The sequence below is a fragment of the Chionomys nivalis genome, chromosome 16 (genome assembly GCF_950005125.1).
Source record: "Chionomys nivalis chromosome 16, mChiNiv1.1, whole genome shotgun sequence".
NCBI classification, from domain to species: Eukaryota; Metazoa; Chordata; class Mammalia; order Rodentia; family Cricetidae; genus Chionomys; species Chionomys nivalis.
The window spans coordinates 12,560,208-12,572,958 of NC_080101.1; the positions used below are offsets into that span (position 1 = coordinate 12,560,208).

The 12,751-nt window shown below is 39.9% G+C and overlaps 1 pseudogene; it reads right to left on the minus strand.

Moving 5' to 3' along the window:
• Positions 1–9,043: 9,043 nt before the first annotated feature.
• LOC130888251 (28S ribosomal protein S16, mitochondrial-like) lies at positions 9,044–12,533 on the minus strand (annotated as a pseudogene).
• Positions 12,534–12,751: the final 218 nt, after the last annotated feature.

A 12,751-nucleotide genomic window follows, 5' to 3' on the forward strand; every position in this document is an offset into this window, starting at 1 on the left:
CAGGTGTTTTTTTTTTTTAATCACTGAATTCTGATGTTAGGTTAAAAGACCGGAGTTATGCCTGAGAATTTGGAAGCTGTGCGTATATTATTTCATTCATTCTGAGTGAAAGCAAGTTTTCTATTTAACTCAGCTCCTTAAGGAGGAACTGCCCTAAGACTGGAGAGGTTAAGTGCACTGGCTTTTCTTCTAGAGGACCCAGGTTCCATTTCCTGGTACCCACATGGAGGCTCACAGCCATCTGTAACTCCAGTTCCAGAACATTTGATGTCTTTTGGCCTGCTCGGGCACCACACACACACATAATGTCAGCCATACAAAATCCCCATACACATAAAATTAAAAAAAAATAAAACATTTTAGAAAATTGCCTTTAAGAATACCTGTTGAACAAATTTATTTACATTAACCAATTCTGACAATGAACTGAAGCTGGGGAAGCCAGACTGTTCAACTATTAAAAGACTCCCCAGTATCTGAACAACGAGAGAGCCTCTTTGTCCTGGTGTCCTTTGCTTTGCCTTGTCCACTCTGTCTGCACCCTCTTCCACAGTGTTCCCTGAGCTTTGAGGGAAAGGATTTGATGGAGACATCCTATTATCCTATTTAGAGCTGTGTGTTCAAGCGCTCTCTCTCTCTCTCTCTCTCTCTCTCTCTCTCTCTCTCTCTCTCTCTCTCTCTCTCGTCTGGCTGTGGATCTATGCATCTGTTTCCCATCTGTTAGAGGAGGAGGAGGAAGCCTCTCTGATGGTGACTGAATAAGGCACTGATCTATCAGTATTGCAGAATATCATTAGGAGTCATTTTATTAATGACTATATAAATATAATTCTATTTGGTTTAGACCAGTAGTATTTTTACCCTAAGTTTCTAAGCACTCTAGTCTCTGGTTCTTGGTCATCCAAGCAGTGTTGGGTGTGGTTTTCATCTCTTGCAATGGGCCTTAAGTAAGACCAGACATTGGTTGGTTACTCCCACAAATTCTGTGCCACCATTGCTCTGGCATATTTTACAGGCAGGACAGATTGTAGGTTAAAGGTTTTATGGCTGGGTTCATGTCCACATTTCTCCTTTGGTAGCCTGCAGAGTACCTTCCTGCACCAAAGACACTAGAATGTAAGGGGGAAGGCTCCTTGTAGGTCCTGGCTTGAATTCCCCATGTTCAATGAGTTGTGTGGGTGTTGTCCTCAGAAATGGGGCCTTGCTAAAAGTTTTCTGAGACCAATCCACAGTATTGGCAATAGTCTGGGATTTGGGGGATTTCCATGGAACCCCTTGACCAACAAATAAATGTAATGCAACCCAGTTATGGTACTGTAAGCCTCATTTGGTAAAAAGATATGGCCAGCTGGGACTCCATCTCCCCATTATTTGGAGACTTCATTAGGATTACTTTCATACATACATGGAAGCTTCCTTTATAGTAAATTTTCATTACATCCCTCAAATGCCAAGTCCAGGTTTCTCTCTACATTCCTTCTCTCAACCCTATTTCCCCTACCTCTTCCCACCTGATCCTCTCCTCCCTATGCCTCCTCTGCCCACAGTCCACCTATAAAATCTATTCTATTTCCCATTGCCAGGGAAGTCATATGCCCTCCTTAGTCACTTCCTCCACAACTAATCTTTTGGGGTCTATATTTTGTATCTTGGTTATCATTTATTTAATTGCTAAATCCAAATATAAGTGAATACATGCCTTATTAATCTTTCTGAGTCTAGGTTACCTCACACAAGATGGTTTTTTTTCTAGTTCCATCCATTTGCCTGCAAATTTCAGGATATCATCTTTTGACAGCTGAGCAATACTATATTATGTAAGTACACCACAGTCTAGGTTTCTGCCTATTACAAATAGAGCAGAAATAAACATAGTCAAGCAAGAGTCCTTGTAGCAGGATAAAGCATCTTCTGGGTATATAACCCAAGATATAATGAGATGGAATAGCAGGATCTTGAGGTAGCTCCATTCTCATCTTTGTGAAGAACCATATATTGATTTTTATAGTGATTTATAAGTTCACACTCTCATCAGCAATGGGTGACTATCCCCCTTCTTCCACATAGTCACCTGCATGAGCTGTCACTTGTGGTATTAATCTTAGCAATTATAACAGATGTAAAATGGAATCTCAAAGTAGTTTTGATTTGGATTTCTCCAGTGGCTATGGATATTGAACATTTGCTTGTTTCTCAGCCATTGGTGTTTCCTCTATTGAGAATTACCTGTTTACATCTGTACCACACTTTTAATTGGGCCATTTGTTTTTTCCTGTCTCGTTATTAAGTTCTTTCTGTATTTTGTGTAGTAGTCATCTACCAGAGGTAGAGATGGTAAAAACCATTTCCCATTCTATAGGCTCCTACTTTTTTTCAAATTATGGTATTCTTGGCCTTATAGAAGCTTTTCCGTTTTTGCTGTAAACCTACCTGCTTAAGCAGCCAGACTTGCAGTCTCTGACAGTGGGTCAGGGTTTCAAAAGAGATTTAAGGATGTCAGAATATGTGAAACAAATAAACTGACATGCAGATGAGTTAGTACAATATTCTGTTCAATGTGGACTCTTATTTGTGTATTCACCTGAGTCAGCCAGTGCCTTTAGGAAACAACTCTTGGTTGACAGAGGTTTCTGTCCTACCAGGTCCCACAGTTGCACAGACTTCCGTGTGTCTCTGAGGCTGGACCTAATAATATAGTTCTCAAAGCAGTTAATTTTGAGCTGAAAAATGTTCTAGTTAAAGCAAAGACACGGGCGGTGGTGGTGCACGCCTTTAATCCCAGCACTTAGGAGGCAGAGGCAGGCACATCTCTGGGAGTTCGAGGCCAGCCTGGTCTACAAAGGGAGTTCCAGGACAGGCTCCAAAGCTACAGAAAAACCCTGTCTTGAAAAAACCAAAAAAAATAAAAATAAAAAAATAAAAAAATAAAAATAAAGCAAAGACAGTTTAGTTTCAGAACTACTTTGACCTCAGTGACTTTAATGTCATTACAAAAATGTTTTATTTCTAGGGAATGACTAAAAATCTTAATGCTCCTGAGTTTCAGGTAGACACCATGAATAAATTGTCAAGATTTATTGCATAACCTGGTCACTGCAGCTAATACATTATATAGATGAAAATTGTTAAGAGACTATATTTTTTGACAGGTCTCACCAACACACGTGCTCAGACATATTAATAAGTTCAGCTGTGGTAATCAAATTGCAATGTATGCATATCACAAGACATTATGTTGAGCTTTATCAAAATGCATTTAACTAATTGTCCTGCTAAAATGCACGCTAACTAGCTTCTTGATTTAGGTAAATATGTTTATTACAAAATAATACTTTGTGAGATTAGGTTATATTTTTTTAAAAGTCAGATAAGCAAGCCATATTCAGTCCTCAAAACCCTTTCATAAAGGAGGATACATGTAGAAGTATAGGCAGGTAACAAACGAAGATGATATCCTAAGTTTCCTGTAGCAAGGAGGCAGCCATGTGCACCTGAGTTTTGGAAGCAACCTAGTCATGGGAAGGAGCGGGAAAGCTTTGGAGTGGATTAAGGCTTACTCTTACTAGGCTTACTCTGAGTGGGATCCATTAGCCTGGGGAAGCTGGGGTAGCTAGCCAGAAATGGAACACACTTTGTGATGGATAGAGGTTATGTATTATTTTAAATCGACAGGAGAGGCAGAAATTAAGAAAGGTGTGTGTTTCTCATTTTGATCTGCTTATTTCAAGTCGGTTAGTAAAGACTTTTACTTTCCTGGCTAATCAGAGGAATAATCAGGGCTTCTAGAAGTCCGACTACAGGACAGGAAATAATCCTTGTGAAGTCAAATGTCTGGGTCCTGTACTTGAAAAGGAAGGATAAATAGAACAAAAATTATTTTGCATGCATTCCAACATTTAACAATAAATAAGTGAGAAGAGGCACTTATATGTCATTTTGACACAGGATGATAAATTATATATAAGTGGTTAGACAAAGAAAAAGGGGCTTAGATCGGGGAGATCAGTAAGGTGAACACACAAGGAAACTAAAGAAATATAAAGGTCATTTCAGAAAGGTTTGTTTATACAGAACAGAGTCCCCGGTATCTGCAATGTTGTCATCTCTACTGGTTAAAGGAATTCTCCTCTTGGTATGACAGACCCGAGAATACATGGGCAGAAATATATATTCATCCTCTGTGCAGGCCTGGGAGGGTAAGAGAGCTTCTTTTTGGTTTTTTATCTCTCAGTTACTTTTAGGTCAAAATAATCTCTGTTCCAAAGTAGGATGTAGGAAGTTTGTGGTGCTGTGTTCCTTTTCTGCGTGGTTCTGGTAATAGACTAGCTATAGGATCCCTTACTGTAGTTTAGGATTGCATCCCAAGGTAACATTTAGAAATTACTTGGGATTGTGATAAACAGGAAGAAACACCTAAGAACAAAGAATTGCTATAATTTCACCTTAACATTTTGCTCACTGTCATTATCTGTCATATGCAAGGACAGGGTAGTAATCAATCTAGGGCCTCTGTAGAAAATGGTGAACTAGAGAGCTTTTATGAGATGCATGTGGTGACACACTGAAAAAGCTTAAGGCTTGAAAAACTAGCTAAAGATTGTGTTATAATCCTTATCATGCACTCATATTTGCCCCTGGTCAGGAGTGATTAAGAATTCAACACACACTGGCTTCACTCATCCTTAGACACACTTGGAGTGGACAAGGCTCCTAACTCATTTGCACAGGGATAGAATCCCTTAGAAGCCACTGTGTGGTGATCATATGAGAAACGGAATCATTTCTTGCCCTTGGTTTACTTTGTGTTCACAGAGGGGGCAGTGGGGTACCCTGACTAACAGTGACCTTCAGAGAGTCACAAAGCAACAAGGTAGCGACAGTCTATCTACACAATTCAGAGAGTTCTACTAATTAGGAGTGGGGAGTCTTTCCACCCTAATTAGAGAGAAAATACTCTTTGTTTGGGTGCATCTCAATTATTTTTACATATAAAGAAATCCTGAAAGGTCTTCTATTGAGTGCATTGCTATGGCTTGAGAGTGTGTGTTCACTGTGCCCTGTGAATCATGAAAGCAGAGCCTTCACGTAGCAGTTACTTAGGCAGTGTACTATAGAGTGTGGCCTCTGCTAAGTCCGCCAAGCTTTGGGGGAAGGCCACACATCCAAGAATATCTTGGCAGCACAATTTGGACTTGATGGATGACTTTTAACACAACGATGGGTGGATAGAGAAGTGGGCTGGATCTGAGAAGAGTTGGTGGAGGGGAAAAATGGAATCAAGACACATTTTATAGTACCAAAAAGCTAATAAAAATGAGGAAAAAGTGTTTGTTTTTGGTATTTTTAAAGCATAAGTCTGTGGTCCGAGGCATTCCCTGGAGCTGGAGTTACTTTAACAGCAGTTGGGAGTTTCCCAATGTGGACCCAGGATCTGAAACCCGGTCCTCTGTAAAACCAATGCATGCTCTTTACCACTGAGCCCTCTCCATCCCCGATACCTGGAAATTTGATCTGCCACCGTATTTTCAGGTACTGATTGTTAAGTGTTCCCTTATGGGTTGATACTATATTTCAAATTTTCTTTGCATTATTTACTTACTTTGTTTTGCTCTTTGTGCACACATGTCAGCACTTGTGTAGAAGTCAGAGGACAATTTAGTTTTCTTCTTCAAGCAAGGGATCTAATGGATCCCAATCCTGTTGCCAAGCACCTTTCTTAGCTGAGCCATCTTCCTGGCCCCGTTGATAACATCTTAAATTCATAATTTGGATAAATATTTTTCATATATTATGATAGAGACTCTTATTTAGAAATCACACCCAGCACTGAAGCCTAAACATACATTAGATGAGCTTCTTCTAATCTTTGTAGCTCCTAACACCTTCAATGCAGTTTCCCTTGACACCTTTTCCAGCGACTCTCAAAAGCCTGTTGCAAAAACCTGAGTGCTACATAGCTGAGCTCTTGGTGCCACCTAGTGATCCACTGAGTACTTACAAAGTGGAGAAGAAGGTGATTGTGTGCCAAGGTGTGCAGGAGACTGGTAACTTAATGGTACCTTAGTAATATAATCTTCTTAAAATAATTCATTTTTCTTTATTACTTACTGAATAAATATTAATGACGATTTCATGACATCTATATTCCCCAAAATTGGAGATAATTTTCACAGCATTAGAAAGGTATTTTAACTTCTATTTTTTAATGTTTACACTTTTTCTTAGTACTTCCATAGCATTTGCTGCTTAGAGTTTTATGGGAGGCCTTTAAACAATGTGGTGGTTTGAATGAAAATGGCCCCCAGAAGCTAAGAGGGAGTGGTGCCTGTAATCTCAACACTCAAGTGATGAGACAGGAGGAGTGAGATCTAATCACAAAATAACTATAAAACTCAAACAGCAGATGAAAATAAATAGCTGATGAGCCAGGGGCACCAATGTATAACTATATGAATACAAAGGTATATAGCACACAAAACTGAGGGAAAGCAGAGTCCCATGTGCACACATGAACCTACATCCACACTGGCGGCCAGTGCACACTTCTGTCATCTACTGGGAAGAATTCATACCCAAGATGCACACACACTAATACAGACAAATGCAGATTTATTAATAAATAAATATATGTATGTAGATATACAAATAAGTATATAAACACATAAATATGTAACTGTATTGCATAAAATACTCCACATCCTCTCCAACATAAGCTGTCCTCAGTGTTTTTGAACTTAGCCATTCTGACAGATGTAAGATGGCATCTCAAAGTCATTTTGATTAGCATTTCCCTAATGACTAAAGATGTTGAGAAATTCCTTAAATGTACTTCAGCCATTTGAAATTTTTCTGTTGAGAATTCTCTGTTTAGATCTGTAACCCATTTTTAAATTGGATTATTTGGTATTTTCCTGTCTAGTTTCTTTAGTGGGTGACTTTTCTAATTTTTAATAGCTTTTTATTCACAAAGAAGAGTTTAATGTAACTCCTCTCCTTTTAGTAGTTTGAGCTAATCTTAGGATGCTTGAATGGTCGTGATCATTATGAAGTACAAGGTGGCTATGATGAGAAGAGAGATAGCAAACAAGCAAATAGATAAATGACAAGCCTTTACATGGTGACAAGGAAGGAATTGAGACACACATGCAGGTAATGCAGTGGGTGTTTGGTTGGAAAGACAAACCTTCCATTCTACAGGAGGAGAGGGGGCAGTTGGCAGCTTAGATGTGAGGTGAAGGAATGATTTCACATCTGGGCATATCCTAAAAAGCAGCTAAAAATAAAATATATGAATAAATATGCCCATTATAAGTGCATCATGGTTCTTCTTTCTGACTTTTATGTTTAGTTTCTGCTTTATCTTTTTTTAATCTAGCATTGCTGTAGTTTCAGAGTTTGATATTTTTATGTAATTCATCCTTAAGATGTTAGGCAGCTCCACTTTTCACAGAAACCTTAAACAAAAGAAAGTAAATGAGTAACTCATGTTGATATCTTCAGGAGTTTAGCTCACCCTGCTGAGAAAGCAAACAGAATTAATAAACCAGTTTTCTTGCTCATTTACTTAGTATAAAATATATTCACAAACAATATTTATTTGGGTAAATTTTTAAAAGAAAAAAATGAAGCTTTGAAACACACCAAGAAGGAAAAATAATCTCATGTGATTTTAAACGATTTTACAGTCAAGAAAAGCTTCTGCCTGGTGTCTAAACAAACAGTATTGATTCACACTTTAGATCCAAGTGTATGTAATATAAAAGAGATTTTAGTTGATTGCTATAAAATGAAGTTTACACGGGTATTTATACCTTTCTAGAGAAAGGAGCAGATAAAGGAGGTAAACTAAAATCCCATACAGTAGCCAACTTCTTTCAGAGCATCAGACAATTTATACTCTCACAGGTAAGAAGAGTCATTTGAGTAAAGTGTCCAATCACCAAGACAAGTTGCAGCTGGCAAAAAGTCCTTCATGAGCTTCAGCAGGTTCTAGATGGCGTAGATGTCAGGGTGGTTCAACCAAAGGGCCTGCGGTAGGCCTGCGTGGTAGTTGAGCAGGTCATTGCAGGTCACCGGGACCATCTGCCTCAGGTGAGGGGGTGGAGCCAGCTCCCCTACACATGTCATAAGGTCAGTCCTCCCTCACCTATGGTGAGCGGTGGGTCCACCTCTTTTTCGTGCAGGGGCCTGCTTTGCCATGCAGGTCAGGGTCAGCTTTCTTGTTGCCGTGTCCAGAAAGAGGCAGGGCCAGCTTTTCCAGGGTCACTGAAGGACAGGGCTGGCTCAGCATGGCCCTCTAATTTCATCAAGCATGGTTTCTATGGTCCTCAGAGGTGACAGAGGCCACAGGCATCAACACAGACTCTAGATACAGCCAAACTATAGACCCAGACATGGCCCTTGGCAGTAGCTTGGGTCCAGATGACATCTGATCTCCTGATGGATAGAAGCACTGGCCAATCAGATCAGGATTACCATTGACCAAGGCAGAGGAGGAGCAGTTGGCAATTGACATCAGAGGGTTGTTCCACCAGAAAGCAGAGTTCTGATGGGTGAATCTTGAATAGGCAAGACCCCAAGAGCCTTGATCCAAGAATGCTTGTTGCTACTGCTGTGTCTTTGCATGTTTGCTGCTGTAGTTTTTCTCTGGTATCTGACATGGTGTGAATGGGTGTGGAAGGATCCCCACTGCCTTTAATGTAGTGAGATTATCACATGGAAATTTCCCATTCTACTGAGCATTTTTTTACTTGTGTATTGTTATGAAGGTGATTTGCACCTAAACTGTACTGTTTAACTGAAACAATGATTTTCTACAATTACAATGTCGATTTAAAAAGAATTTGATGATTGAGGGGTTTTAATAAATATAGTAAGGTTAGCCTATTGGGAAAATTAATATAGGTAAAGGTAGGATAAAATGCTGTCCCTCCCTCTGATAAAGCAGAGGCTTCAGAGGATAAAAAACAAAACAAGGAAATGTTACACAGCAAAACACATGAGTTTCTTTTTTCTTTACTTGAAAAACTCCATTTATTGATCCTCAAGCCCAACACAAAGCTCTACACAAGAGTTGTGAAAGCCCCTTGACCCTATATCCACAACATGTGCACTGACGTCGGCTTGTTTCTATATCTCCAGGCTCTGATTCTGTTTTCTGCTAAGACAACTTCTTGAGCTCTCTTCCTCCGAAGTCTCTCAGCATTTGTGATCATCGGATGCAGAGGGTAAAAATCAGAAAGACCCAGAAGTTTCTCCACAGGCTTAGAGAGGTGAGCCCCACAGCCAATCCAGTGCTGAATCCGGTCCAGGTTGACGGCTATCAGTTTTTCTCCCTTACTGTTGGTTGGGCAGTGAATTGAAGAAGCCCAACTGCTCCAGGAAGCAGCCATCTCTTGGACACTCATTGTGAGCAGCCACAATGCAGTAAAAAGGGCTGGTTGGTGTAGCCACTCAAGGCTAGGCAGATGTTTAGGTGGCCCCCACGGTACGTTTTGCAGAGAAAGTTGTAAGGTACAGCGACTAGAGACCCTGTGGCTTTCCTCCTTTCATAGACCAGCTGCACAGAGCCTAAAGCCCACCGTATTGGACATACACAATTGAATACAGAGCTCCACCTGTGCCCCTGCAGTATGCAGCTGGCTGATTACTGTGGTCAATGAGACTGCTCTTCAGGACTCTTAGAATAAAGGCAGGGTGACCTAGGCACTACTTCTCTGTTAGATATGGATTTCACAAAGTGATGTCTTGGCTGTGTCCTGCTAGAACACTGGTCTGGATGCAGTCGTGTAGCCAGGAACACTCTGGGGAGTGTGAAATGCTCTTGCTCCAGGGCAGTGTCTGTCACAAGAGGAAGGTGATCTGCATTGTGCATGCACATACTCTATCCATTTGATAGTTTCTGGAATACATCATGTTGTCTTTTCTTCTTTTTGCCTATCTTTTGCTATTGTCCTTTTAATTGATGAGATGTTGCTGGGTAATCTCATGAGATATGATATAAACAGACACCAAGGAGAGTATCATGCATTGATATCTGTATTCCACATGAAACAGAACAGCCTCGCATTCTGTTTAGCTGGAGCATACCTCCATAGGTATGGGGTCTAGGGGCTACAGTGTGAGGGGCCTTTGCAATTGACCAAGAGGTGTGTTTTGGACAATATACTTTTATTTTTGTATATAAACAACTTCATATGCTTTGCAAGATTGAGTTAAGACTGTCATTTTATTTATAACCTCCCTTCCTCCCTCCTCTATTTGGGACCAAAATCAGGGGTCCCCATGATCCTAGGTAAGCACTCTATCAGTGGACAACACCCCAGCATTAAGTCTGATTATTGAACTTCATTATCATTGTTATTATTAAAAGATACTAGAAGAAAAGAACTCCTGAGAGGCCCGAACAAGTTGAATGGAGCCTTTATTTACCACCAGTGGGGTTGTCCTGGGCAGATTAGCAGGAAGCAGCCCCAATTGCCAGTTGGTTTGAGTTTTAAAGGGGAAGAAAAAAGCAAACGTGATGCTTATAGAAAGCAAATGTTGTTTACAAAAGAGGAGAGGTTACAGTTTGATGGTCAGGTAGTTAACCTCTAGTTTAGGGTCACATGGTTTAAGAATTTAGGGCTGTTCCAGAAACCAATTTTATCCAAGACAGCTTTAGTACTTGGGGTAGTCTTAGGACTACTTTGATGAGATGGCATAGCTCTAGTTCAGGGGCCTACTACAGTTATCACCCTCTGTGACAAAACAGCATGTGTACCTTTCCTGGTCTATGAAATAATTCAAATACACCAACTCTTTCTGGAGTTTATTATTTAATCTTACTACAGCAAATTACCATTGCAACCCAATATATCTTTGCCAAAATAAAATAAGATTAGGTACTTCCTGTCACTATATGGAATGTATAGTCAATACCATTTAAAGAAGCAAGGTTTTATTTTGACTCATCCAAAGAATTTAGTCCATCATTGTTGGTGGAGATTGCTCATTTGCTCCCGGCTGCCTAGACCCAAAATAATCATACAGAAACTATATTATTTAAATCATTGCTTGGTTTATTAGCTCTAGTTTATTATTGGCTAGCTCTTACAAACTAAATTAACCCATCTATATTAATCTGTGTATTGTCACATTGGCTGTGGCTTACCTGCAAGGTTCTATCACGTCTGTCTCTGGCAGTGGCTACATGGCATCTTGCGACTCCATCTTCTTTCTCGCAACATTCAGTTTAGTTTTCCCTGCCTAACTCTACTCTGCCCCATCACAGGCCAAAGAAAAAAACTTCTTTATTTATTAACCAATGAAAACAACACATATACAGAAGGACTTCCCACACTACTTCTTGGTCAGGATGGCATGGTGGTAGCAGTGGTTCAGTCAGCCCCTACTGGTGGGAGCATAAGGTGGCTTCTTACATCAGAGCAGGCAGGAAGCAGAGAACTGTACCTGTGTCTCTCAGAGTCTGATTTCTGCCGTTCAGAATCCTTATCTCAAAGGTTTCCATCACCTCCCAAACATTACCACCAATGACCAAGAGTTCAAACCCATGGGTCTATGGAGAACACTTGATCTTCAATCTATAACACTGTCCATGGTAGGTTAAGGTTCCTTCTTAAGGCAAGTTGCTGGAAAAAGGAGGGGTTTCAGTGAGGCTCTCTGCCATGCACATATTTGGGCCATATCTGTGTATACTGTTAATGGAATGACATATGCTTGCTAATAACTTAGCAGTCCCTTCCTTCTCACCTTCCCCATGGTTGCTCAAATTTTTAAGAAAGGAAATTTATGGTTGTATGGTAAAAGTTTATTATCCTTTCTATGGTCAATATAAGTTCTGGAATCCTGGGCCAAGCTTTGTATCCTGTTCATAAGAATCAAATTAAAAGATATATGTGAGGATTTAAATCTTTATTTCATATCACTTTTTCTTTGATTGTTTGCCTGATTTTTCCATAAAGACAATATTTTCAAAACTTTGCAAGTTAAGTGACTGGTAATCATTTGATGTGGTGGTTCCTGCATTAACTCACATTCCAAGTGTCCATGTCTTTGGCCATAGCTAAAACCTACTTGGAAAAGAGATTTCATGGAACATCCCATGTACTTTAGTTATGATTCAGAACTGTAGTACAACTGCAAGGCTGACCACCCACCATCCATGATGCAAACTGAGCATAGCCAGGAATATTGTCCATCACATATCTGCTATGCAAGTTGAATGTGCCCAGATGTATTCCTGCCTCCATTTTCCCTCTTGAACTATGAGCTTCTGAGCATGCTCAGTAGCATCTATCTAACTTGTCCTGAAGTGCTTTCCCAGAGCAATATGTACAGGTTTTCCAGATAAATTCCCTATACTCCCTTGCCCAGTAAAGGCATGGTCTTGCATCATTTTTCAAGCTCTTCTCACCTGCTTCAGGCAATCCTTCTCTAGTCTCTTGTCTCTTGATCACGCTTGTTTTGCCTTTCTGACCATGGGATGCAAGTTCATTATGTGGGGTAAGAGTCCCGGTTTTGTTTTTTGTCATTATTGCTTGGTTGATTTTTGTTTTCTTTTCTTTGTTGGCTTTTTTAAAACACAATATACATTCATCACACAGAATGTTTCAGCTTTTATTTTAGACTGAAGCCTGCAGTTGATTAGAAAATTCCTGCATTTCTTGAAAAAGCATAAAAACCACATTTTCAATTATACTAAATTAAATAAAACCAAATCCACATTTTAAAATATTAGAAGTGGTAAAGC